We start from the raw sequence: 26,747 nt of genomic DNA on the forward strand, positions 1-26,747 counted from the left end.
ATGAATTGTGATTGTTTTATTTCCAGATTTCTTTATTCTGAAGGATAAATGGATATGAATAAACACCATAAATTATTTGTTGTTCTTACAAATACCGTTCTGTTAATATGGGGGAGGGAGTAGAATTTTTGTGGCATTACCTGAAATGTATCAAGTTTCTACCTTCTAGCTGATTGAGGGAAATGTCATTAACTTTTGGAATGTCTCAGAAATATCATACTTGGCCTTATAGCAAATGAGAAATCTTGTTAATCTATTGTACATTAACCAGACCTGGGAACAATGTTGTATTTAATCTGCTTTTTTTTTTTGTTTTAATCAAATGCAGATATAAAGACATATGGAAAATTACTCAAACTCACATAATCTCACTCCATCAACTCTAAATCTTAGAATCTGGATTTTAGCATTTCAAATTAATTTCATCTATGCATATTTTTAACATCTTATCACTAAGGAAAATACACAAATACAGTATATGAAACACCTACACAACTCAAAACATACAAAGACAAGGAGACCTGAGTCTCCAAGGAGTAGTTTGCACACAGAAATGAAGTAGTTTCACTGAAGTACCAGTGCTGTTAATTACATAGCTTCACGTAGGAGAATATTTTTACCTTTTCCCTTAATGCAGAATACAAAGTACTTTCCTAAGAGGTGATTTGGCTATAGGAGAAAATATCTGCACTGCCTGTAACCACTAGATGTAGCTGTTGATACTTGCAGGAGAAGGTTTTTTTTGTTTCCAGAAAGTAGAGGGTTTGTTGTTGGGGGTTTTTGTTTGGTTGTTCTTTTTTTTTAATAAATCTTCATGTTGTGGCTTTTACTTAAAATATTAGGAAGCCCCTCAGTCAGTCCCTGGATTTGCCAGTGCCTCTCCCATTAAATATGATTCCAAAAGGTAAAGTACAAAATTTAAGCATAACATGAATTCTCATGAATTAATTATAAAGTAATGATGTTTCAAAATGAATTAGGATATAGGTTTCCAGCTATCAGCCTGACATTGTAACTACAGTGGTGTAGCCCAGGTTTCTCTTGCAGCATCAGTGCATTTTACATGGCTAGGATATATAGCAGTAATCCGATCAGCTGCAATTGCCACAATACCAGACAGATCCCTAAAAATAGAAGTCCTCTAGTAATCTATCTAGATTACTGAATTCAGTGATCACTTGGTGATAAATCAGGGAATGCTTGCAATACTGAACAAAAATATATAATGAAGTTTTATTTTCAGGGACATCTAGAAATCTTCCATATTCTGTTTTACCATTTTATCAGGAAATGCACTTAAAATAAAAACACATGATTTTGCTTTATTGCTTTTTAAGCTTTTTTCAGATACCAGTATTATAGTAAAATTCAAACCACATTGACAGTGTCACATTTTAAATATTTTCTTAGACTAGTTTAATTAAAGTACAATGTAGAAATATGGCTTTCTTTATCAACAGAAATGAGGTGAAGTGTAAGCATATATACTAGCTTTTGGTATCATTTTCCTCTGTAATGGTTAAGAGAACTATGTTTGCAGGCACATGTATTTGTGTTCAATACTTTACTAATATATAACTCTAAAATGTGCATTTAGAGAGAGAGAGGCAGAGAGGATGAATACAATGGTGGACAGAGTCATGCAAACAAAAAGTTTTCATATGTTTCATTCATGCCCTGTGAATGAAAAAGATCTGAAGCCAGGGGTCTGATGCTCCTTTTCATTTCTAGCAGATAAATGCAAACAAAAAATTAACATAACAAGGTGAAAGTTATATGGCAGTGTTAATGGCTGAATGTTGACAAGTACAGTTATCAGTACATCTATGAATATTATGTTACCGAGAGAGATGTATGAAGATTTGGGTTTAGTTTACTGCTGTTACTGGAAGTCTTTTGTTTGTTATTAACATGAATTGTGTTATACATGCAGACTACTGGTAGGAGAATGGCATCTACATCCAGACCTGAATGAAGATAAATTCCCTGCAGTTATAAATACCCTATCTCATAATATTCCCTTATACACTCATCCTTCGAGCTCGTCTTCTGTTCTCAGTTGTACTTGTGTGACTTTATAGTTTTCGGTGGGATTGCTGTGGTATACATGAGTCTGTATCTGCATTTCCAGTTCCATACATGGTAGTCTGACTCCATGCTGCCCAGCTGATCTGTACAGAAGCACTTATCATTTGTCCAGATCTCTAGCATTTGAAGTATGGTAAATTCTTCCAGGCATGGGTGTGGTAGGTCATCAATATAAGCAATAGTCTAATGCTCAAAGTGATAGTGTTATGGGTATTTAAACAAAACCAGAACTCTGCTGCAGGAGTTTTGCCATGAGGAACTCCAGAATTCAAAATGAAATTAATCCCAGAAACACCAAGTTAATCACAAATTACACTGATTTCTTAGGCATCTTTCCCTGCTCAGCCAGGAGAAACTTGCTCCAGCCACCAAGCCAGGAGACATGCAGCAGCAGTTTTACTGCCTTTCTCAGGTTTGCCTGTTTTGTTTGATCTCCTCCAAAGGTGGGATCTTTTGATTGTTTGCTTGCCCCCAGTTTCATTCCTCGTCTCCTGCTCCCATATCCCCAGTCCCATGCAACTGCTGACTTTGACCGGGTATTGTTCTCACTGTGCTGCCCCCAGTCTGTTTCACAAGACATGAAACATTTTGCTCTTGTCACCCTGCTAGCTCCACAGCTGGTGCTTCCTCCACTTGCCTCAGTCCCTAGCTCCATTTTCTTGGCAGGCTACTCTTGATGTGACTGATTTTCCTATTTGGTGATCTACTGCCGAATTGCTTGCAGTCATGTTCATTTTGAGATTTTTTGAGATTCATTTTCAGAATGATCAAATTCCCCTCTTCCATCAGAGCATCCATTCTTCCTCCTGTTGTTTGCTTGTACCTCCTCTCTTCTGCTCTGTTCTGTTCCTTTCTTTTCTTTCCCTCTGGTTCTTACCAAATTTATCTATGGCTTTTTCGCACTTCCATACCTAGGGATACAGAAGGAAAATGCAAGGCCTGAAGCTATTGAAGCAGAAATCCAGGATAAATTCAGATTTTATATCAACATCCTTCTTATCCATGGCAATATTTGCCCTCCTCTAGTTTCTAACATCATGCCTGTCCCCATCTTCCTTTTCCTCCACTTATTGATATCTCTAAAACAATCACTGCTCTCTTGAAATTATTTAGCTGTATGTGCTCAATTCCTCAGCCTCTGTCTGTAATAGAGACCCGTATCTTTTCCTCTAGCACTGTCTCTGAAGCCACTTTCACATGAAGAATTCTCATCCCTACCTACTTTGCACAAAATAGGACATTATCTGCTTGCCCTCTCTGTGTCAGCTTATCTTTCTGACATTGACTCCTGGATCTCTCTTTATTATTGGAGTCTTCTATCTTACTCTGAGGACTTCATCTTCCATGCTGATGACTGTCTTAAGCTTTACCCTCATAAATCTTTAGTCTCATCTCTTCAGCTGACTTGCAGCCCTGGCTTCACTCTCTCACTCAAAAGACCAGTCATTTGTTTTGCCTTTCATGCTGCACAGTTTTCTCGCTGAAGTCCCTGTTAACTTCTGTGACAGCTACTGGTGTTTTTCATCATTGCCTGTTTGCCCTCCCTTTCTGATGCTATTCACTAGGACTTTCATCAGCAGAGATACATTTTTTTTCTCTCCCTTCCCCTTCCTTCCTACTTTGGTATAGTTTTGATTCTCTTCCTCCTCACCTTGTTTTCCCACCTAGACTCCTTTTCTCCTGCCCTACTGCAAGGGCTGCAGTTGTACAGGAAAACCTTGTTTCCCCTTTTGCATCTGCTTTTATAATTTTTCCTCTGGAACTGTGAAGGGTCTGGTGATGCATAACCAGCCAACTCTTTCCATTACTAGAGTTCTTTTCTTCTCTCTGCTCCTCCAGTGTTAGTCATTAATGGGAGATTGCTCCTGCCTGATTACATATTTTATAATGAACTCTGTGCATGAGGCACACTTACAGTATAAATGAAATAGATAACAGATAGACAGGAATTATCTGTCATTAATGACTAGCATCCATCAGGTAGTCATTAATCCCTAAGAAAAACATTGTACTGGGGTTTTTATTCTTATATCACTGCAACTTGCCTTTCATATTTCATTCTGTTTTTCTGATATGTATACCTCTTCTCCCCAGGCAGGTACAGGATGAATGAACCGTTACATAATAAATCACTAGAGCTGACATAAGATGTACTGCATTCTGAATAGTAGTTCTGCATCTCTATTTGAAATTTCTCCTTTTTGTGAGGTACATTTGGCTGTACATTCAGGCTAAGCCCTTCAGCTGATGGAGTCATATGAATCCAAATGTTTTTTTTGAAGGCAGGATTTCTAGCATTCCAAATTCCCTTAAGGTATTTATAAAATTGGAGAAATCTCCAGGTATTTCCACCTACAAAGTTCAGCACAACGGTATTCACCTGCAATTCTGAATGCACGCATATGGGGCTAGGTGGAAAATTGTCCTTCAAATGTATGGAATTTATCAAATATGGATCTATTAGAGCTATCTGGATCCATTCTGGGATGTACATATGCCACAAATATGCCTTTTTTGCTTTTCAGATGAAGAAATGTTTCTGTAGTTTTTTACCAGCTGAGAATTCTCCTTATGTAAATTCTTTAAGGAAACAGTTAAGCTAACAAAGCTGCTATCCTGAAGGTGAAAATCTGGCTCATTATACTGATATCTAATTGGTAATTATGTGAAGTGGAGATTAAATATTGGTACTATAGGAGAAACAAGTGTATCTGTACCAGTGACTTACCAGGAATGAAAAGCTTGTTCAAATCACGTACATTTCACTGCCTGTATACATATCTATCTGGAATCTTTTTGTCATATTCCTTGTGCTGCAGGTGGAAAATATGAAACTGCTTTGGGATATTATGGAAAAGTAAATCCTAGTTTTTATTTTTTTTAAAGAAAATATAGCTTAGCAGTATGTAGGAAGCTATTTTTAATCCTCAATAGTTTAACATGTTTTGGGGTATATTTTTTTTATTTGCCTCATTTTTGCTTTTTGTATTAAAAGTATAGGTATTTTGTATTCAATTTGCATTTTTGTATCTAGGTCCTACAAGACAAGAGTTGTATTACAAAACTCATACATAGGCTAAAGAAAGAATGGACAAAAACTATCTCAGAAATATCTGCCAAGCAAAAGTAGTGAAACAGGGAAGGAAAGTAAATTTTTGCTACTTTTTTCCATGCTACACCTAATTTGTGCTTCTTCATAATAGCTATCTGCTTCCCTTGAGCCATGAACTCTGTACTGCACTTCTTAGAGGTACAACAAAAAAGTCTTACTTAATATATTTATGGTACAGAGGGTTATAAAAACAAGCACTCTGTGTACTTACCATTTTTGTATAATCAGCAGGAAGCCTTAAAATCTTAGGTGGCTGATTTGCACATTTTCATCAGATTCTTGCAAATGCAATCAAAACAAACCACTACAGTTTAAAAGTTCCAGCAATGACTCAGTCACTTGATATAAAAAGGGAAAAAAGCAAAAACAAAGGCATCCATTTTATGCTTAATGAACTTTTATTTAAACCAGCCTAATTCAAATCTTTTTTTTTTGCTTGAAGTATCTGCATTGTGGAATCTAAAGTGTATTGTTAGATATTGTCACGGGAGGCCGGGGAGGGGCGGCTGAGCCGACCACAGAGCACCCTCACGCTCTGGTCCCCACAGCGCCCCACGCTGCAAGAAAGGCTCGGGTGGCGGTATAGGTGTCCCTGTCACTTATGACTGGGTTCTCAATTAACGGCCAGAAGCAGATAACAAAGTTTAACGTGTATCACTGGTAACAATGACAATTAAAAGCTAGCGATAACAACAACAGCAGTAGCCACACATTGAACTCCCCGCGCAGCACAGGACAGGAACAACTACGGTCATTACAAGTACAGACGTGGGCTCAAACCGGTGAGGGGAAGGTACCTGGTGGTTACGCCGGAAGGCGGGGGGGAGGGGAGGGGAGGGGAGGGACAAGCAGGCCACGCCCCGGGGGGAGGTGCCGCTTCAAGCCCGAGGGCTCCTCAGCAGGCTGCACCGGGCGCAGTGTGCCGCCGCCGCCGCCGCGCGCGCTCTGAAGGCGAGCAGGCCGCAGCCGAGCCGGCGTGCCGCTTCGGTTACTGCTCCCCGGGGCGGGGCGGACTCACGTGTCCGCCGGTGTTAGTAGCGGTGGGGGGATCCCCAGCTGCCTGACCCGGCGTCCCGGATCAGGGGGCACGGCGGCGCTGGCTGCCCGCAGCCTGCCGGGCCGGAGAGCTTCCCTCGGCGGGGCGGGGCGGGGCGGGGCGGGGCGGCGGGAAGAGAGCCTTGGACAAGGCTGCCTGGCGTCTTGGAGCCTTGAAACAGGCCGCCGAGGCTGCTGCTTCCCCAGCCGCTTCAGTGGCTTCAGCTCTCGGCAGCTGCTTCTTTGCCGCCGCTGCCGCCACCGCCACTTCTTCAGTGAATTCAGCTCTCTTCTGTCCACTGCCACTGCAAAAGCCGCTGCTGGGCTCGCGTGTGCCCCTTTTATCCCTGTCCCGCTTTGGGACCGCAGGCAAGCGACTGGTCAGATTTGTCTAGACCCCTGCTCTTAGTGGTCCGGTTTCGATCCCTAATGATACTGCGGACCTGTTTGCAGACGGCCGTGTAGACTCGCCTTCCTTCTGGAACGTTCTGCCTGACTGACCGGTACGGGCTGCTAGGGCACACGTAGCCCTCCGCCAATGATCTTCGATTGCGGCAGTGGGGGATTCCTGCGGGCTAACCGGGGTCACAGAGAGGACAGGGTGACTGGCACCTCATGCCCATTGTTCAGTAAAACCCATTTTCCTAACTTCTCCCCTAAACCAACCTCTCCATGACAGATATTTTAAAGATGATTCTGAAACTGAATTGCTTGCTGCCACACAAATATTCTCACTTGGAAAATAAATGCAAATACAATGCATTACTAGCATTCTTGATTTGTTTAAACTGTCTATTCTCACTCTGACTAAATGTACCTAGATTTTTTTTTGCCTGCTCTCTATGGCTAGAATGAACTGGTTGATCCAGTGTAAAACAAGGTTTTCCTTTCCTGCCTGCCTTCTACTACCATCCGAACACAACAAAAATTTTCTTTGCACTGATAGAGGAAACTATTTCATGCACCTTAAAAGGGGGAAAGTCTATTTTGTGTATGTAAAGAAGTTACATCAGGGAATTGGGGCTGGAGATCTGCTCTGCCCCTTGCTATTGTTCTTGTCTTTGGACCTATTCTTCTGGTCTCTGGACTGGAGTAGGCAGCCTCTTTATGCCACTTGCAAGATGTGTTAGGATTCCCAGATGCATATAAATTGCTCATAGTCAATACTGTCAATACAGCTTAATAGAAGGGCAGCTGCATCCAGCATCAGAGCTTTCAATAGCCTTTTGAGGATATTGTAGAGTACCACAGTGATTTGGTTTAAAAGTTACGTGAGCCTGACCCCTGATGAAAAGCTTGTCAGATACAGATCAATATAAATGCTTTCAGTCACAAACACCAAATGGAAATATGAGATCAGTTCAGGGTTCAAAAAACAGTCCCAAATTATGAACCTAGGCTAACCCTTTCAATAACAGGGACAGGAACTATCCTTGTTACAGTCTCAAATACACTGCTGCCACATACATCCCTTTTGGTTAGACCTAATAAGCCTCAGATAGGTGAAGTAGACCTTGGATATTACTGAATGCCTCAACACATTAAAAAAGATTTAATAAGAGCACAAGCTTGTTGATGTTCAGCATGGACTCAGCTGCCCACATACATTTAGTGTATGTAGATGCCAATCACAAGAAGGCTGAGAGGTTTTAAGTAAACTAAAAAGGAATGTTTTTAATTATATGTGTATTGTTCACAGATGAAGATCAGTATACCTTATCAGAACTGAAAGCCCTGTATTCTGTTAAATGGAGTATTATCAAGAATAATTTTTTGCAGTACAGTTTATACTGTGCCTCTATTGGAATAGGCAAGTCCAATAAACTAACTGAAATATGAGTACAGCTACACTGTATCAAGATATCTTAATAATACATCTTGGTGTATTCATATGCAGTATTTATTCCAATGACTGTACAGTGCAAATTGCATTGCAGAAGTGACCATTTACCACAGGAAGAAGATATTCACAGGGATACATCTGAAAGGGCAAGTTTGGTCAGAACTTCTCAGAGGTCTCCAGTGAAAGTGTCTAGCCAACCCATTGATAGCCTTCCTATTAAGTGTATTAAAAGCTCTCACTGTTTTAGTGATGAAGCTGTTTAGCATGTTGCTTGCCTTGTGCTATAAAAAAAAGTGTAGATCATTGCCTTCATTTTATTGGAAATGTTTATGAAAGCATGAGAACACGCTCAAATCCAGAGAATATACAAGACTGACACTGCATACACTTTACATTGCCAGGGGCTGGCTGAGTTTGAAAGGCCTGCACCACAGGTAAGTGCAGCTGGCAAGAAGAGGCCAGAATGGCTCTTGAGACATCTTTTACCTTCCTCTTTTACTTCTTACCCTTTTAAATGCATTGCTTGTATCACTCCAGACTGCTGGGATACTCTGGGATGTGTTATTTCCAAGATAAGGGCTGTGTTTTGACTCTTGTTTCTGGGCTCATGGGAAATCCTTGAATCCTCCTTGGACACTTACGGGGCCCAACTTTTACTTTGGAATATGTTCTTTTTCCTGGGAAGCATCTTCTAGAAATCACCTAAGAGTTAAAGAACTAATTTCTGTTGCACTCATGCACTCTAGAGAGCAACAGCTGTCTTAACATTTTTTAAATGGAGCTGCATATTTTGCCGCTGAAGAAATATGACTATTCCTATAACTCATTCAGTAGGTGCTAATGAATAGAGAAGATGCTTCAAATTCATTTTCATTTAATTCTGTCCCTCTAGCTAAGAACTTTAACGCTATGGTCTTTCTGCAACAGAAGCAACAAATGAATAAAAACATGATACTGAATGTCATTACTTACGAAATGTATCTGATGATATTTTATTTCTCTCTTTTCAGAAAAAAAATTACCTTATGAAAACAAGAACTGCCAGGAGGGATCTCTGCTTTTCTACAACTTTCCTGAACATTCTTGAAGACAGTTTTAAGACAAATGGATGCCAATAAAGCCCATAGGAAATCATAGCTAGCTAACACCACTGCCCTTATGAGAAGGGTACACTGGTTTATATGGCTGCTCTTCCAAATATGCAGTACTCCCCAACAGAAAGAGAGACAGGTGATAACGTGTTTTGAAACACTCCTAAGCAGGTCTTTTTCAAGGTCAGCCAGATCTTTTTTAGAATTTTGTATTGGTGTGAGAGAGAAGACTTAATTGTTTGTAATAAAACTTCAAAAATCATATGGCGACATTTTGGTGAACAAATACATGCTCCTGCAAGTTAAAGCAATACTTGATGGTCTAACATCCACTGGAAGGAAAAAAAAATGTATAATTATATTGAACTCAGACTTTTCCCACCATGTCAAAATCCATCTGCTCTTTCAAGCCAGTTGGTTGTTTCAAATCAAATGGTCAACCATAATGGTAATTAATTTGCAACTGATAAGCATTAGAGAAATCTCCACTGTCTACAGAGGGAGAACAACTGACTTTGTTTTTAAAGCTGAAAATTCCCACTTCCTCTAAGCTCACTGACATCAAGGGAATTGCACAAGTCTGCTGTTACCAAAAAAAGTCCTATAAACTATGCTCTATTCTGTGGGGGAACTTTTAGTTTGGTTATTACCCTCCTAGTCTTCTTAAGGGAACACTGTGCTGTGCTGTACACAGTCATGTCTGGAGTGTTACCTTCAAAGTGACAAAACAGAGTACTGATAAGCAAATGAAATTCCAGAGTCTGCAGAAGTTGTTAATGGTATAATACAGCAGTCAGTATCATGTAAACCTGTTGCTACTGTATTGTTTTCAAGTACAACAATAGAAATGTTTGCAAAATGGGGAGCAGCAGGTTGCAGTGAAACAATTAGGGTTTTTTAGGTGTGTTTTTTTTAGGCACCTATGTAGGAAGCTCTTGTTAGCATCTTTTTAGAGACATGGTTGTCCTTTTTCAGCTTGTAATTACAGTGGCATAAAGTAAGCAAAGACAGTGGTAGTCAATCAACACCCACAAATCTATTTAAATACCCTGAACACCTTTGATCTGTGTTCTTGACATTGGCAAAATGTTAAAAGTCTGCATAAAGTGACAAGAACAACAAACATTCTCAACAACAAGGAATTACTTTGTTATTCTTTTGTATCAAATCAGGGTCCTGACTGTAGTAAGAGATGGTCTAATCAGTAAGGAAAAAATGGTTTGAGGTCTGCCTAATTGAATGACAACCTAGCAGAAAAGACATTTCAGCATCTTCCTACCATTTCATGCAGTTGATTGTAATGACTGTTGATTGTAATGGTAGTTTGAGCCATTTTATATTATGGGAAATGTCAAAATCTGTATTGTCCAAGGGCTCACAGGTTTACAAAAATGCTAGTTAGGAACTGCAGCTAATGCAATCTATAGCCTTCCTAAATACTAGATGGAAGCAGCCTCTTACCACACTTTTCCCCTCATTTCTGCATCTCTCTCTCCTTCACTATATTATTACAGCAATTATTTGTTTTGCACTATTTCATTTTGAGGACCATTGTGCTGGGTCTGGAATTGTCCCAGGGAGGAGTAATGCCTGTTATAACCCAAGAGCAATGTCTCCTGATGCTATGTAAATCCTATTCAACAGAGCTTATGTAAGAGTCACACTCTTGACCTACAGATGACATATCATTATGAAAGGAGCATTTGAAAATTGTTGCTGCTTGTCTGGCTGCTTCCAGAATGCTGCTTTTTCAGCTGAAATGTTAAATGATTTTATAGTTAAGACAAAATACCACAAAGCAATCTAAAAAATTTAAAAAACAACAGCTTAGTTCCATGTTTTCCCATACATCTCCCATCCTCTTTTTCTTCCTCAATTTGCAATATTCCCAATCAAGCTTCCTCCATGAGATTTTTCTCATGCCGTTTCTCCCTGTCACTATTGCCTGTTGTTTCACTCTCTGTTGTTCTGAATCCTTTACCTTTGCTTGTCTCTAGCATGCAAGGTTACTGTTTGAACTCTATCAGCATTTCTTGAAGCTTGTTTTCCTGAGTATGACTGTGCAACCTGTCTGAGGGGTCAGGGATGGGGCCACAGCTTCAAATCAATCATGTGTGTATTCAGTTTGTGCCTGCCACATGCTAAATAAGATGCAATTTGATGACACAGTTCGGACAAACCAGCAGGGAACCAATGCTGACAGTAGGGATGGCAGAGGGTACCATTCCTCCTTTACGCTTCTGGGTGCACATTTCTCCCTTTTTCTTTGTACTGGTGCCAATGCACATTTGATTTTCCAGTCACTAGAACAGGGGGCCAAGCAGGCAGAAAGCTAATCACTTTTTTTCGTGGTTAGTTTTCTGCTAGTTTAGCTTCCTGACTCGGCTGACCACAAGGTCGGGTGAGGACCAGCGCCAGCAGAGGAGGTGCAGTGGCAGCTGGGCAGGGAGTGGAGGTAGGTCCCTGCCTCTCTGCAAGGACTATCCCTTCATTTGACCTCACTGCCTTGTCCAGCAGCATCCCCAGGATCTTGTGAGGATACACACACTGGGAGGGCACTTTGGTGTCCACCTCACTTGTGGCCCATGCAAAAGCTCATGTTGCTACTGAAACACAGGTTACTATATTAGCTTTTTCAAATACATTTTTAATAAAAATAGTTGAAAAGTAGTCTAACTTTGGGTAATAGCCCATAGGAATTCCCAGCCTGACCCTGAATGTGGCCTTTTCAGCTCTTTGAATATCTATAGATGTGGCTTAGAAGTATGTTTTTAACTTTTGAACATTGCCTTAAACAGTTTGCCTAGGAAAAGGTTAAATGTTTAACAATGTGAAGGGAAATAAATTGAAATTAAAGATCCTTCAGCCATAAGAGATATATCTGATAGATATAAGCCAGGAGAAAAATGAAAATAATGAAGAAGTTTTGGCTACAAACCCTAGAAAAGTTGTATAACCCTGACTAAGGCTCCAAAGTGAGCAGGAAGATGGAAGATGATATGTAAGAAGGCTTTTGGCTCTTAGATGTATATCATTCATATATTTTAATGGGGCTGGTTAAGGTTTAGTGGGGTTGCTGACTACTACTATTCTAGTTGCTTCTGCTTTTATTTAAGCAATTTGTAGTTGAGGAGAGTTGGTATGGCCACAGCATGACTCTCTAATCAATAAAAAATGCGCAGCTGTTATCGCAAAAAGCTGTTTGAAAAATGGGAAAACATGATTTCAATACAATTATTGAAGAGTGATCCTAGTTTGATTATGGTGGGGCTCAAAATAGAACTGGTTTTCATAGTTTCAAACTTTTCTCACAATTCCTTGAAAATGTTTTAAACACCCCCCTCCCCCCAGCCATTTCTTTTCCTTCACAGAATTAGTTTGTGGGAAAAAATGCAGTTTCAAAGTTTCCTTTTTTAGTAACCTTTGGAATTTTTTTCTGAAGTTAGAATTGAAAAAAGAAAATTATAAAGCTCCATATTCTTCTACTGCATTTTTAGTGGGAAAATGAGGGAAAAAGGAGAGAAATTCTCCAAAATGCAAAATCCCAAAGCAAAAAATTTCCTTTTTTAAAGAAATATTACAAAATCTTAATAGCAAATGATATTTTCCTTAAAAAAAAGAGTTTGATGAAACCTTAATATGAATGTTTCTCAACAGAAACATTTCTAACTACTGTTAGTAATAAAGGATTTAAACAATGAACAGATTCTTTATCATGCAGTAACAGGCAAGGTAATGTTCATATTCCATCTTAAAGAGCAATCATTAAATGTTTCCCTAATGGGTTCTTTTCCACAACAATTATTCCAAAAGATGAATATTCACATTGCTTATTTTGAGACAATTAAAAAAAAAGTCAGCTCATTGGCAGTAAAGCAAATCAACAGAACTAATGAAATGACATATAACTTTAAGAGCACAAATATCTTAGCAGCATGAACTCATTCTAGTTGTTATTTTGATTTTGCAAGTTTGACTCCATTGTACTAATGGCCACTGAAAAGAGGAGGGGTGTGAATCCAGAAAAAGGAATGTATGAAGGAGGGAGTGAATTGTTCTGAAAACAAGAGATTGTAACTCTACACTGCAGCTTGGTCTTTTCATTTTTATTTCATTCTTTGAAACAGTGAATTACTGTATTCTTATCTACTCCCTCTCATCCATCAGCCTGTATAAGCTTTCCTGGTTGTCTTCCAACCCCCAGAGCCAGGCTCTTGTCTGGAAGCTGCCTCTCCATGGAGGTCCTGAGAGGTCTGTCTTGATTTTTCTACATTTGTCCTTTTTCAGGTATTACTTTTGTGATAAAGAGCCAGAGAGCTTTCTAGCGATGTACTTAGTCATCATTTATACTTATCCTTCTTGCATGTATAACTTTGGTGTAATTTTAAGAAGCCAGCTACTGCCTCAGATTTAACATTAAAAAATCCTAAACCCCAAAACCACTCCATGGAGGGGCAGTGTGGAGGTTGCAAGAGAGCCTTTTCCTTCCCCTCCGCTTCTCCCTCTCTCTGTCTGTGATGACTGAAGACAACCCATGCTCTGCACGCCATGGCTCTCCACCAAAAACAGCGGCACATACTCACAGCTGAAAGCTGAACCCCAAAACAAATTTTTGTCCAAGCCCAGAAGAAACTGGAAAAACATGCAGATAACACAGAGCCCAAAGAAATTTTGTATTATGCCTTCTCACTACTGAAAAAGCACTTACTGCAAGAGACTCTCATAAAGGGAAGAATGCCAAATAATCTTTTTCAATGCTTTTTTATTTCAAAAAGTATCTAAAAGAAAGAGGAGGTTCTTCCTTTCTTTTTTTTTTCTCCTTTTTTTTTGGTGGCAGTATACATTTTGATCTGATCTGAAAGTAGTCAAGGGCAAGAACAGAAGAAAAAAACTTTTGATTTTAGGTCTAAACCAAAGCTTAGTGACTAGGCTAGAAGATGACTCAGGAGCCTAAAAGGAAATCACAGAAAGAGAAAATTGGCCACAACCAACATGTAAAATCCTACACAGATTTCTGTAACATAAAGAAAATCTGAAATAGAATTTGATTCCACTCTGCTTCCTTCTGCTGCTCTGCCTGTTGAACTCAGTGTTACTGAGAAAATGGTCTATACCAAAATTACAACACCCCCTCACCTCCAAATCAAATGCCAGGCCTGCCTGATTTAGAAAAATTCTGAGTCTGCTTTCTTATCTCACTTGCCTAAAATAAACAAATTTAAAAAAAAGAAAAAAAAGGGAAAAAAGTAACCATGTGTTTGGTTATGGCCATTGAACTGTATAAGGGATAGAATTTTCCATTAGGAAACTTTATAAAATCATTGCCACTGTCTATATAGTAGCATCCCATTGGGACAAGCCTGGAAGGATCTAACTCTAAAGGTTTTTCTTCAGGTTATTTTATTTGAGTAAAACAATTTTCAAGCAATACCTACTTAAGTCTACTAACGGCTTATAATGGTTTAATCCTGACTACAGGAGCACCTTGTTATGAAAGCACTGATGCTGTTCTACCTCTGATCCATGAGACTTAGGGAAATCAGGGACTTGTTTAATTTCAACACAAGCCAAATGAAAATGATTCTAGCTCTATGGTTTTTTGAACAACTTCATAAGACCAGTATGCAAAGGAAAATAGAGAATAGCTCAGCTACTTATTTTCCAATCTATCTATCTATCTATCTGATGCATTCTTGTAATATCTTTTGAATTGTATTGACACCTACAAAAAAACCTCTGAAATATATATTTATCTCACCACAAACATACTTCTGCCTGTATGCACGGGCATGTTATTCCATGGTTATTGCAGGGCGCTGAACAGTGGATGTTAATATTTTCTATTTTAAGAGAACAGAGCATTGATGATAACTTCCTGTCACAGGTGGTGGAGAAGCCAACAAGGAGAGGTGCAATGCTAGACCTTGTACTAACAAACAAGGAAGGGCTGGTTGGAGATGTGCAGGTTGGGGGCAGCCTTGGCTGCAGTGACCACGAGATGGTGGAGTTCAGGATCCTGGGAGGAGGGAGCAGGGCAATAAGTAGGATCGCAACCCTGGACTTGAGGAGAGCAGACTTGGGCCTCTTCAGGGACCTTCTTGGAGGAATCTCATGGGGTAGGGCCCTAGAAGGAAGAGGGGTCCAGGAGAGCTGGTTAATATTCAAGCATCACTTCCTCCAGGCTCAAGAGCAGTGCATCCCTCTGAGGAAGAAGTCCAGCAAAGTGGGCAGGAGACCTGCATGGATGAGCAAGGAACTCCTGGCAAAACTCAAACAGAAGAAGGAAGCATACAGAATGTGGAAAAGGGGACAGGCCACTTGGGAGGAATATAGGGACGTTGTCAGAGTATGCAGGGATGTGACAAGGAAGGCCAAGGCCCATTTGGAATTAAATCTGGCAAGGGATGTCAAGGACAACAAGAAGGCCTTCTTCAAATACATCAATAGCAAAAGGAAGACTAGGGAAAATGTGGGCCCGCTGCTGAATGGGGCGGGTGCCCTGGTGACGAAGGACACAGAGAAGGCAGAGTTATTGAATGCTGCCTTTGCTTCAGTCTCCACTGCTAAGGCCAGTCCTCAGGAATTCCAGACCTTGGAGACAAGAGAGGAAGGCTGGAGAAAGGAAGACTCTCCCTTGGTCGAGGAGGATCAGGTGAGAGATCATCTGTCCAAACTTGACACCCACAAGTCCATGGGCCCCGATGGGATGCACCCACGAGTGCTGAGGGAGCTGGTGGATGTTATTGCTAGGCCACTCTCCATCATCCTTGAAAGGTCCTGGAGAACAGGAGAGGTGCCTGAGGGCTGGAAGAAAGCCAAGGTCACTCCAGCCTTCAAAAAGGGTGAGAAGGGGGAGCCAGGGAACTACAGGCCTGTCAGCCTCACCTCCATCCCCGGGAAGGTGATGGAGCAGCTCCTCCTGGAGGCCATCTCTAAGCATGTGGAGGACAGGAAGGTGATCAGGAGTAGTCAGCATGGAGTCACCAAAGGGAAATCATGCTTGACCAACCTGATAGCCTTCTATGATGGGAATGACTGGCTGGGTAGGTGAGGGCAGAGCAGTGGATGTTGTCTCCCTGGACTTCAGCAAGGCTTTTGACACTGTCTCCCATCACATCCTCCTAGGCAAGCTCAGGAAGTGTGGGTTGGAGGAGTGGACAGTGAGGTGGATTGAGACCTGGCTGGATGGCAGAGCTCAGAGGGTTGTGGTGAATGGCGCAGAGTCAAGTTGGAGGCCTGTAGCTAGCGGTGTCCCCCAGGGGTCAGTCCTGGGTCCAGTCTTGTTCAATGTATTCCTCAGCGACCTGGAGGAAGGGACAGAGTGCCCCCTCAGCAAGTTTGCTGATGATACAGAACTGGGAGGAGTGGCTGAGACACCAGAGGGCTGTGCTGCCATTCAGAGGGACCTGGACAGGCTGGAGAGTTGGGCAGAGGGGAACCTCCTGAAGTTCAACCAAGGCAAGTGCAGGGTCCTGCACCTGGGGAGGAATAGCCCCATGCCCCAGGACAGGCTGGGGGCTGACCTGCTGGAGAGCAGCTCTGCCGAGAAGGACCTGGGAGTGCTGGTGGACAACAATTTGACCATGAGCCAGCAGTGTGCCCTTGGGGCCAAGAAGGCCAAGGGTATCCTGGGGTGCATGAGGCAGAGTGTTGCCAGCAGGTGGAGGGAGGTGATCCTGCCCCTCTACTCAGCCCTGGGGAGGCCCCACCTGGAGTCCTGTGTCCAGTGCTGGGCTCCCCAGTACAAGAGAGATATGGCACTACTGGAGAGAGTCCAGCGGAGGGCTACCAAGAAGATGAACTTGAACTGGACCCAGCATTCCAGATGTGTCTCACCAGTTCTGAGTAGAGAGGAAGGATCACTTCCCTCAACCTGATGGCAATGCTCTGCCTAAGGCAGCCCAGGATACTGTTGGCTGCCTTTGTCGCAAGGGTGCATTGTTGGTTCTTGTTCAACTTATTGTCCGCCAGGACCCCTTCTCTGCAAAGCTGCTCTCCAGCTGGTTGGCCCCCAGCCCACAATGGTGCATGGGATTACTCCTCCCCAGGTGCAGAACTTGGCATTTCTCTTCGCTGAACTTCATGAGATTCCTGTAACCCATTTCTCTAGACTGTTAAGGTGCCTCTGACTGGCAGCACAACCATCTGGTCTATCAACCACTCTCCCAATTTTGAATCATCTGCAAATTTGCTTAGAGTGCACTCTGTCCCATCATCCAGGTCGTTAATAAAGATGTCAACCAGTATTGGCCCCAATATCGACACCTGGGGGACACCATTGGCCTCCAGTTGGACTTTGTGCTGCTAATCACAACCCTCTGAGTCTGGCAGTTCAGCCAGTTATCAGTCCACCTCACTATCCACTTATCTAGTCCATACTTCATCAGTTTGTCTATGAGGATGTTATGGGAGAGTGTTGAAAGCCTTGCTGAAGGTGAGATAAACAATATCCACTGTTCACACTTCATCCACAGACCAAGTCATCTCATTGTAGAAGGCTATTAGGTTGGTGAAGTGTGATTTCCTTTTCATAAATCCATGTTGATTGCTCCTGATCAACATCTTGTCCTTAATATGTTTGGAAATGGTTTCCAGGCTCCATCACTTTCCCAGGGATTGAGGTGAGGCTGACCGGCCTGTTCACTGGATCCTCCTTCTTGCTCTTCCTAAAGATAGAAGTGACATTTGCTTTCTTCTAGTCCCCAGGAACCTCCCCTGATCACCATGACCTTACAAAGACTATCGAGGCAGTGGGACGTGCCCTGGCTGTGAGGCCCTGCCCTGCTGCCACCGGGTGCCCCTGCCGCTACCGGTCCCTGGTCCCAGGGAGCCCCAGCTCGCAAGGCACTCTGGAAGATGAAGAAGGCATTGAGTCCCTCAGCCTTTTCCATGTCCTTTCCAATTATCTTAAGAAGGCCTCATCTACTTCTTCCTGATCAGGCAGTCTGTAGCAGACACCCACCACAATGTCACCCACATAGGTTTGCCTATTAATCCTAACCCATAAGCTCTCAGCTGGCTCATCACCTATCCCCAGGCAGAGCTCCATGTATCCTTGCTGCTTTCTCATGTAAAGGGCAACTCCCCCTCGTTGCCATCCCGGCCTGTCCTTCCTAAAGAGCCTGTATCCATCCATGGCAGCACTCCAGTTGTGTGAGCTATTTCAGCAAGTATCTGTGATCCTAATGAGGTCTTAGCACTGGAACTGCATGCAATTCCTCCTGTCTGTTCCCCGTGCTGCATGAGTTAGTGTACAGGCACTTCAGAAGGACACACACTTGTGCTCATTTCCCAGAAATGGTATGAGAACACCCCCATCATGCCATCTTCTTGGCACTCCCTTATTTGTGTGCATACACTTGAGGTGGGCCCCCTTCAGCTCTGTTTTGTTGATTACAAGATCTCTCTTGCCCACATCACCCTGCACCCTTTGCTTGCCAATCCAGTCAACCACTTCACTGTGGGTCGTCATCTCCCTCCCCTGTTTAAAGCTGTCCTCACCAGGTTGGCTAGCCTGTTGGCAAAGATGCTTTTGCCCCACTTGGTGAGGTGGCTCCTGTCTCTAGCAGTCCTCAATCTTCAAAAAGGTTTGAAACCCCTGTTGTTGACACCAGCTGTGTGACCAGTTATTGACCTACAGGATCTGTCTGCTCTTCCTCAAGCCCTTCCTTCTCACTATGAATTCCATTTCATAGTGGGGGTTTCCAGGTAGCCAGTATAATGCAGCTGAGTAGGTAAAGTGTTTTCTGTCCTCCAAAAGAGATTTAATTCCCTTTCCTCCTTTTTCCATGAGGATAAAAGCAACAGTTTTCATTGAAGAAACAAAAAAGGAAATCCAGCTAACAGCTTCGCTGATTCACATCCAGATCAGGAAACAGAGACTACCCAAGACAATGCATAGTACCTGTAAAAACAGATTAAACAAGTAATGTGTAAAAACCTGCAACAACATTAGATGCAGAATAACATCTGTCTGCCACTCTGTTCCATGATGATTCTGGCCTGCCCTAGGCCTTGAACCATCCCCATGACAGCAGAAGAACCTGACTATTAGACATGTAGTTATTCTAAAGGAACAATGCATGTTCTTTTTTCATGAGAAACCATGGCCTGAGAAACCTTTCCTGGTGTTTTTTTGCTTGTTTGTTTTGAAACAATTAATGCAAACACTTGGAATCACAGAATAATTTAGTTTGGAAGGGAACTCTGGAAGTATCTGGTCCAAATCCTGCTCAAAGCAGATCCAGTTAGTTCAGGTTGCTCATGAGCTATGTCCAGTTGAGTTTTGAATATATCCAAGAATGGAGATTTCACAGCCTCTTTGGGCAACCTGTTCCAGTGTTTGACAACCCTCATGGTGAAAAAGTTTTTCCTAGTATCTAGTCAGATACTAGGAAAATGTTGCACCACGTGTCTGTTGCTTCTTTTCCCTTCCCCATACAGCTTCTGGCTCTGTCTCCCTATACCCTCCCCATTGCTGCTGAAGACAGCAATACGATCTCCCCTTGGCCTTCTCTTCCTGTAGCTGAACAAATCCAGTTCTTGGCCTCTCCTGGCATGTCCTGTGCTCCATTCACCTGCCCAGCTTGGTGGCCTCCGCTGGCCTCACTCCAGTATATCCACATCTTTCTTCCTAAGGGGAGCCCAAAACTCGATACAGCCCTCCAAATATGGTCTCTCAAGTGCCAACTAGATGGGTTCAAGAAGTCACTTTTCTTGGCTTGTTGGCTACACTCTTGCTACTACTTGAAGCAATGTATGCAATTGTCCTGCAGATGTCTAAAGCTATTGTTTGTCAGCTTTTAAATGTGCATCTTCTTTAACATACACTTCTCATTTTCTTTTGCTAAGCTTTTGGAAAGGCGAAAGTTCAATAATACAGGATATTTGCCAGTTAGGGATTGCTTTTCACTAGTCAGAGTTCAATCCTGTTGGTGTTTATTGTTGACTGGAGGAACAAATACAGATACAGAATAGAAGTTTAATACACAGATCTTTCTTGATAATGATGACTCAAATGTACTCTGAGACACACTTTTTTTAATGCTCCAGGAACCAATACCTCTCTTTCAACCAAGCACCTTTTCTTGTACTAGCAATATATTTGAAACTAAATCTGTGATATGTAGCAGGAATCATTTTAATCAAAATGAAATGAAGCATATTTTAAAAATATTTTTCTGTGTTTTTTCTATCATACTACTCCTCAGTCAGATGTGATATGCTTGTGCACCATATAGAATCTGCATGCTGGCACTTGACCTCGAACACACCACTGAAGTTCAGAGTAACTTCAATGAATATAGCGGTTTCACTTGATATTTACTATAATGTAATGAAGCACTGGACTTGAGTTTTTGGCACTAAAAAGAAAGTACACCAACATGCATTATATTATTTTTTTTTGGTATCTCCAATGTACATTAATATTTTCTGTTTTGACAACAATGAGAAAACATGTTGTTTCCTCTTAAACAGTGAGACAGAACAACATGCAGAGGACTAATCTTCCTTGAGATGGTATGAATTACTACTGTCCAGTTTCACATGCATGATAATGTTTACTTGAAACCCTGTGCATTCAGTTTTACTTTCCCACTACCTAAGATTGAGTTTCCTATACATATGTTAAGTTGCTTAAGTTTCACACTGCTAAAAGTGAATTTGGACAAGAATCTAGCACAATTTGATATACCTATCTGTCAACAAATGACCCCCTCACAGGGCTCTTCCATCAAAATTGAATAATTTAAATCTTGAATAGTTTCCCTGTGAAAGGGCTGCTTAGAGTTGGATTTTCCTCCCATTTCTCACAATAGTTCTATGTCATTTGGAAATACAGCTGTATTTCCAAATACAGCAAACAGTCAACCAGTCAAAACAAAGCATGTTCACTGTGAAAGTACAGATTGTTTGTACAGAACACTCTCCCTGGTATTTAAAACAAAAGGGGGGAGAGAGATACTTCAAGCATCCATTTTTCAGCTAATCATTTCTGGTTTAAATTATTTGAAGTATTATTGTGCCAGACAGCTACCAAAGAAAATTGGTGCTGGCACATGAAGCGTTAGTGAGACTAAGATGTTACTGGAGTTACTGGTCAGTAATGTTTTACATCTTATCCTTTCTATCAATGAGGATGTGATCTTGGAACATAACCTTTTCTGTAAAAAGATATATCTATTTATTTATGAAGTTTTGAGTCTTAAATATCTGGATTTAAAATTCATTCTACAGAATCTTATATTTAATAAAGTGTTGGAAAGTAAATACTTGTCATGTAAACATACTTGTTTGGCATCCTACAGCAGATTAAATGAAGTTGCTTTTGCTGCAATACAGAGGGCAAAGGTTAGGCATCGTAAAGGAGATTTAAACAGTCTGTGCTGCAGCAGTTGCAGCAGAACTGTTTTAGGCAGCTATAATGGCTGCTATTGACCATTTAGTTCTGAGAAAATGGGGCCTTGGCTGTCTGTAAAAAAAGTGATTTTGACCTTGCTCATCCCTTCTGCTGAGAATTTGACAGAAGGGGTAGTCCTTACATTTCTCTGATATCTTACCCTGTGCTAAGGGATTCATGGGGAACCAATGAGACGAGTTTGAAATGAAAACTTTCACTACAACCACAGTCTTTAAGAGAGAATTTCCTTCCACATTATTCATTTGTATTTTTGAGCAATGCTCCAGGTATACTTGTCCTTTCATTTTTTCCCTATAGAGTTTCAGATTTCCTCTGTTTCCAATGTTTTTGCTGCTATCCAGTGACTGTTTGTCACATTAAAGGTGTGATTATGATTTTCTTGGCAACTCTGGCTTGAGATAACCCTTCATTTACTGTGCAGATATAGAAAGCACACCCAAATCTGCAGTCATTGCAAGCAGGCTCTTCAAACACAGCTCTACTGTTCATATAACCAGTGTACGAGCATGAGACTCCAGAGCCTGATTTGTCAAGTTACCCAGTCCAGCAATATGTGTGGTCTTGAAACTTGAGGAATGTTTTTTTTTTTTTTTTTCTGTGAGATTTCTGGTGGTACCACTCCTCAGAGACAAACTTTTTCAAATAGCATTTTTCAAAGCTTATGGCCAAATCCTTAACCAGAGCCTCTTCTATTTCAGTAAGGTGTTAGAATTACAGACTAAAATGTCATCAGAAACAATGTATTGGGGAGGGTGGGGAAGATATTCTTTGGGTAAGAGAAAGCTGTGTCAGATTGACAAGTTGAGTCACCCAGGCTAAGTCCCTCTAGCAGCTGCTCTGGGAAATATGGTTGAGATTGTTGGATTTTGGCCTTGTTTTGAGATCTGCTTCTATTTACCTTTTTCTGAACCTCCATATTCCTACTCCAACACTCAAGCTGAATTTGCTTGTTCTCGTTTCATCAAGTGTAAAAGGACTGCACCTCTGTCATCCTCCTAGTCAAGTTCAAACTCATGCTATACCTGCAAAGTTGAGACAGTGAAACAAAAATACCAGGCATTTTGCCATGAAACCTTTCTAATTCCACACTGGGAGGCATAGGATCCTCTCAACTTAGAAAGCATTATGGAGAACAATTTCACACACACAAAAAAAGGCTTTCTATTTCTCAGGTTGAAACATAGAACGTTATACCATAAATCTCTCAAGGCTTTAAAAATGCTGATGTTTCCTTTCCTCTTTTTGTCCCCTTTTCTCTTCATAAAATGAATCCTCTTCCCTTTCCCTTTTTCACTTTTATTAATGCAAAAATATTCTTGCTCTTCTGAAATTTTTCGAATCTCCAAAAATAGTGGAAAAGCATTATGAGGTAAACAGACCTCCTGCATGACTATGTAGCTTTCTAAAATTGAAAAAAATGCACCTTAATAAAATTGTCTGATTTTATTTTTTGCCATTTTGCTATTTTTACAAAGTTGAGAAAATTGTGCTTTTTGTCAAACTCTCCCAATTCTTCTCTACTAAAAGAGAAATTCCAGGATACTTCTGCTAGGTAATTGGACAAGGTATTATCAAAGCCTTTTAAAAATTAACACTACTTGTAGATAATTTATTTAGAAACAAGAGAAAAAAGGTTATTGTTTTCAATGTGTTTCAAAACTAGCCACTTGGTAGGTTATTTTCCCCTTTTCCTTTGTTGCACTTAATCATTAGGATATATCTTCTGTTATAGCTGAGTCGTAATGAATTAGATGATTAAATAATAAAAGATGATTTAGAAAGTGTCAGGGATAAAGCACATCCAGCCTGCTCATTTTGTCTGGGAAGGTTAGACTATAAATAGCTGTCTTCTGCCCTCCAGTACACACATTCAACTCCCATTGAAGTCAGCTGCACAGAAATCAATGGGAACTCTGTGTGTATATATCAGAGCAGATTTTTTTTGTCCCACCAAATTCTTTGTACTTAGTATAGCAAGATCCAGAAATTATAAGAAATCTAAAGTGTTCAGAATAATATAATCTATGAATCCATCTAATCCTGCTGTGTACATTTGATTGTACTAGCACATTCATAACACAAGTATATAATACTCATTGGGACACATTTAAAATAGACATATCTATAAATATGTACAGCATATTTCACCTATATTGTATGTGTTATACTTCATAGCACAAAACAGAGTATGAGATATCTTTTAGAGCTTCCACTATTTCTTTCTGCTATGATTATTCTTTGTATTTTTGAAATCTTGCACTTATATTAGAGAGCATTATTTCTCTCACTTGGCCTGTATTCTTGGTCCCTCAGACTTTGATGGGGAGTTTTGCTTGCACAGTGACACAAGATTCAGCCTTATTTAGATATGTTAGAATGCCTGGAAAATAACCCTGAATAAGAGAGACAGCACTAGCAAACATATTAGAACATGCTTGCTATATTTTTTTCTGCCTTCTTCACATCAATCTTCAGACCAAAGAAAGGTTTCATATGAGGCTCTTTTTGGCAAAGAATGAGTTGTACCAGAATAAATTGGTGCCAAAAGGGTGGATTTTGGAGAAGCACATAATATAAATTGGAATAAATCACTAGGCAATTTGGGAATCTCTGTATTTTCAGTTTATGCACTCTGATTATGAATGCTGTCTATGAATATACAGCTAAATCTATTTACTGCTAATGCCACAGGCTGTTCTTGGCCTTCATTTAGCCTTTTTACCCCTTTTTACCCCCTGACTGAGAGGCCTGCTGGCTAGGCTACCAATAAATGGCCATTATATGGAGGTGATCCTCTCTCCAGACACAAGCATCTATCTGTCTAGACTGGTAACTGTCTTCCACCATGGAAAACTTGTTTATCTTGAGAGAGATCTGCAATATCCCATTGCAGCTGATTAAAAGGGCCTATCTTCCTAAAGGAGGAGTAGAAAGGCAGGCATTTCTTTGTATCTTAAGGTGCTGGGAAAGATACTCCAGAAGTTTTTGGCAGGGAGAGGGGGAGATGGAAAGACCTTTATAGTCGAAGGAGCACAGTTTAGCAGCACAACTGTCCAAGGCCAGGGAAGACAGACCTTCCTGTCCCCGTGGACGTCCAAGGGAAATGAGGAGCGCTGTGTTTAAGGAAGAATTCTGCTATTTCATGTCTTGATAAAGGCAATGAAAATGCCCATCAGTATATTCAGGTACCTGTTTCCTTGTACCTCCCCCTTCACTCCTCACCATTTACACTTTCAGTGATATTCTGAGGGAAGAAGCGTGTTTCCAGCTCAAGAAACATCTAGAGAATCTGGACTGTATTCTGAATCAGATAGGCAGAGTGATTTCAGGAGTGAATTGTAGAAGAGACATTTGGCAGAAGATGCACTGTCCAACATCAGGACACAGAAAAAAATGACTTTGTTAAGGCTCCAGAAACTTCAAATATCAAGAAATCCAGTGGCCAAGTCCTCTTACAGACATCTGGTGACAGGCCAAATTCTGCCCCAGGAATAGCATTCAGGTAAATGTTCTGCAAAGGCATCTGAACTCAGAAGAGAAAGCAACTACCTACTGCTAAAATAATGGTTCTAGGATTACTGCTATCTCAGTGCTTCTTGAGTTACATACACGAGTGGAAGTGATAACTGAAGGAAAACATTGAACAAAAAATCCAGATGAGCAATGTACAATAAGGGATGGTGATTGTAGCTTCTGTAGCTGCTTGAAGAAGTCTAATAATAGAGAAAGAAGGAAAGCTGCTTATGAAGAAGGCTTCCTTTTCTGTGGGCTGCTTCCAATTTTGCACACTGTTGGACAAGGGGAGAATCACTGAGGAAATTTTCTAAAGCAGAGAGATCTTTCCCTGTGTTAGTCTGGATGGAGTGGCATTACTATCTATCGTTTTAAAGTTAGTCAGTAGGAGTGTAATGTATTCAAGGTGCACAAAATAAATATAGGCATGGCAGGGTTTATAAGGGCAAGGAATATTTTTACTTAGATCTGCTTATTTAGTTAGAAATAACTGATCACAAGTTTTTGTGCCCAAAATCTTGCCTGTTTTTTTTTTCCAGCTTTATTGGTGGATATGAAAGATTTTACATTTCCTTGCAGGTCTTGCCTCACTTGTATGAGAGCTAAAACATTGCTGCTAAAAGGAAAAACCACAAAAATTCACTGTAACCAACCTATTCCTCTGGTTTGGACTAAAGCACCTCCTTTTTTCAGGTAACAGCCAAGTCTTCAGGACAGTGCCAGTATTTCTCCTAAGATGGAAGACCAGGACATTTGTGTGTATGATGTGCTATACCTAAATGCTGTACAAACCAGTGAAAAATTCAGAAATGATACTTTACTTGTTAGAAAATACAGCCAATACTTATTCCTTTCTTCACAGCCTTATTTATGGTACACTGGGACTTTTGATTGAAGGAATGGCAAATAGTTTATAAAAAACATTTGATGGGTATTAATTACTTTCTGTTTAATTACCTGCCATGTGGATCTTGTTGAGCTATTGATTACTAGCAAACTTACATCCCACTGGGGGTAGTGTGATTTAACTTCATCCAAGGAGTCAATTAGCCCAAGTAACACTGGGAGAGCTGGTGTTCTGCCTCAGTAGCAGGGGTTTCTTGCCAAGAATGGTAGATAAGCCATTTATTTGTTCATGAAAACACAGTACTACTGTCAACAGGAGGCACTTATCAGGTGTTACTGAGATTAGTAAAATGTCACTTTGTTTCATCAAAATTAGCTGCAGCTTGTAGCTGCAAAGTGGGCAAAAAGACCCTCTCTGGTTTGAAAGCACAGGTGAAGGGATGAGGTCAAGATGTTAACCCCTGTTTGTGCATCTATGAGAACTTCAGTTACAAATTTTTATCAGCTCTCCCACATGCAAAATGTCTTTCAGAGTGTGATTCATTTGGATAGTGTAGGACAATGTTCATTCCCTGAACTATGGCATGTGGTATTCAGTTAGTATCACTAGGAGTGAAACACATGGCATGAACTCCAGCTCACCAAAACTAAATACTTCTCTGTTCTTCAGTGAGGATGATCTTCCTGGGTGACAAGAATGGCCTGCTGTCTTCCCATGAATTAATCTGAGAATTAAAAGATCTTTTTTTGTTTTTTCCTTTCTTGTCTTGTGATTTAAATTGTAGCTCCAACAAACTG

General features: G+C 40.9%; 1 long non-coding RNA gene across 1 annotated transcript; it reads right to left on the bottom strand.

Annotated features, from left to right (window-relative positions):
• LOC138064173 (uncharacterized) lies at window positions 1–6,343 on the bottom strand. The gene is made up of 3 exons (XR_011137469.1): window positions 6,219–6,343; window positions 5,412–5,538; window positions 1–2,999 (listed from the first exon to the last, which is right to left on the bottom strand). It is a non-coding gene; the product is annotated as an uncharacterized lncRNA (long non-coding RNA).
• Window positions 6,344–26,747: the final 20,404 nt, after the last annotated feature.

The sequence above is a fragment of the Struthio camelus genome, chromosome W, assembly GCF_040807025.1.
Source record: "Struthio camelus isolate bStrCam1 chromosome W, bStrCam1.hap1, whole genome shotgun sequence".
In the NCBI taxonomy this organism is placed as follows: Eukaryota; Metazoa; Chordata; class Aves; order Struthioniformes; family Struthionidae; genus Struthio; species Struthio camelus.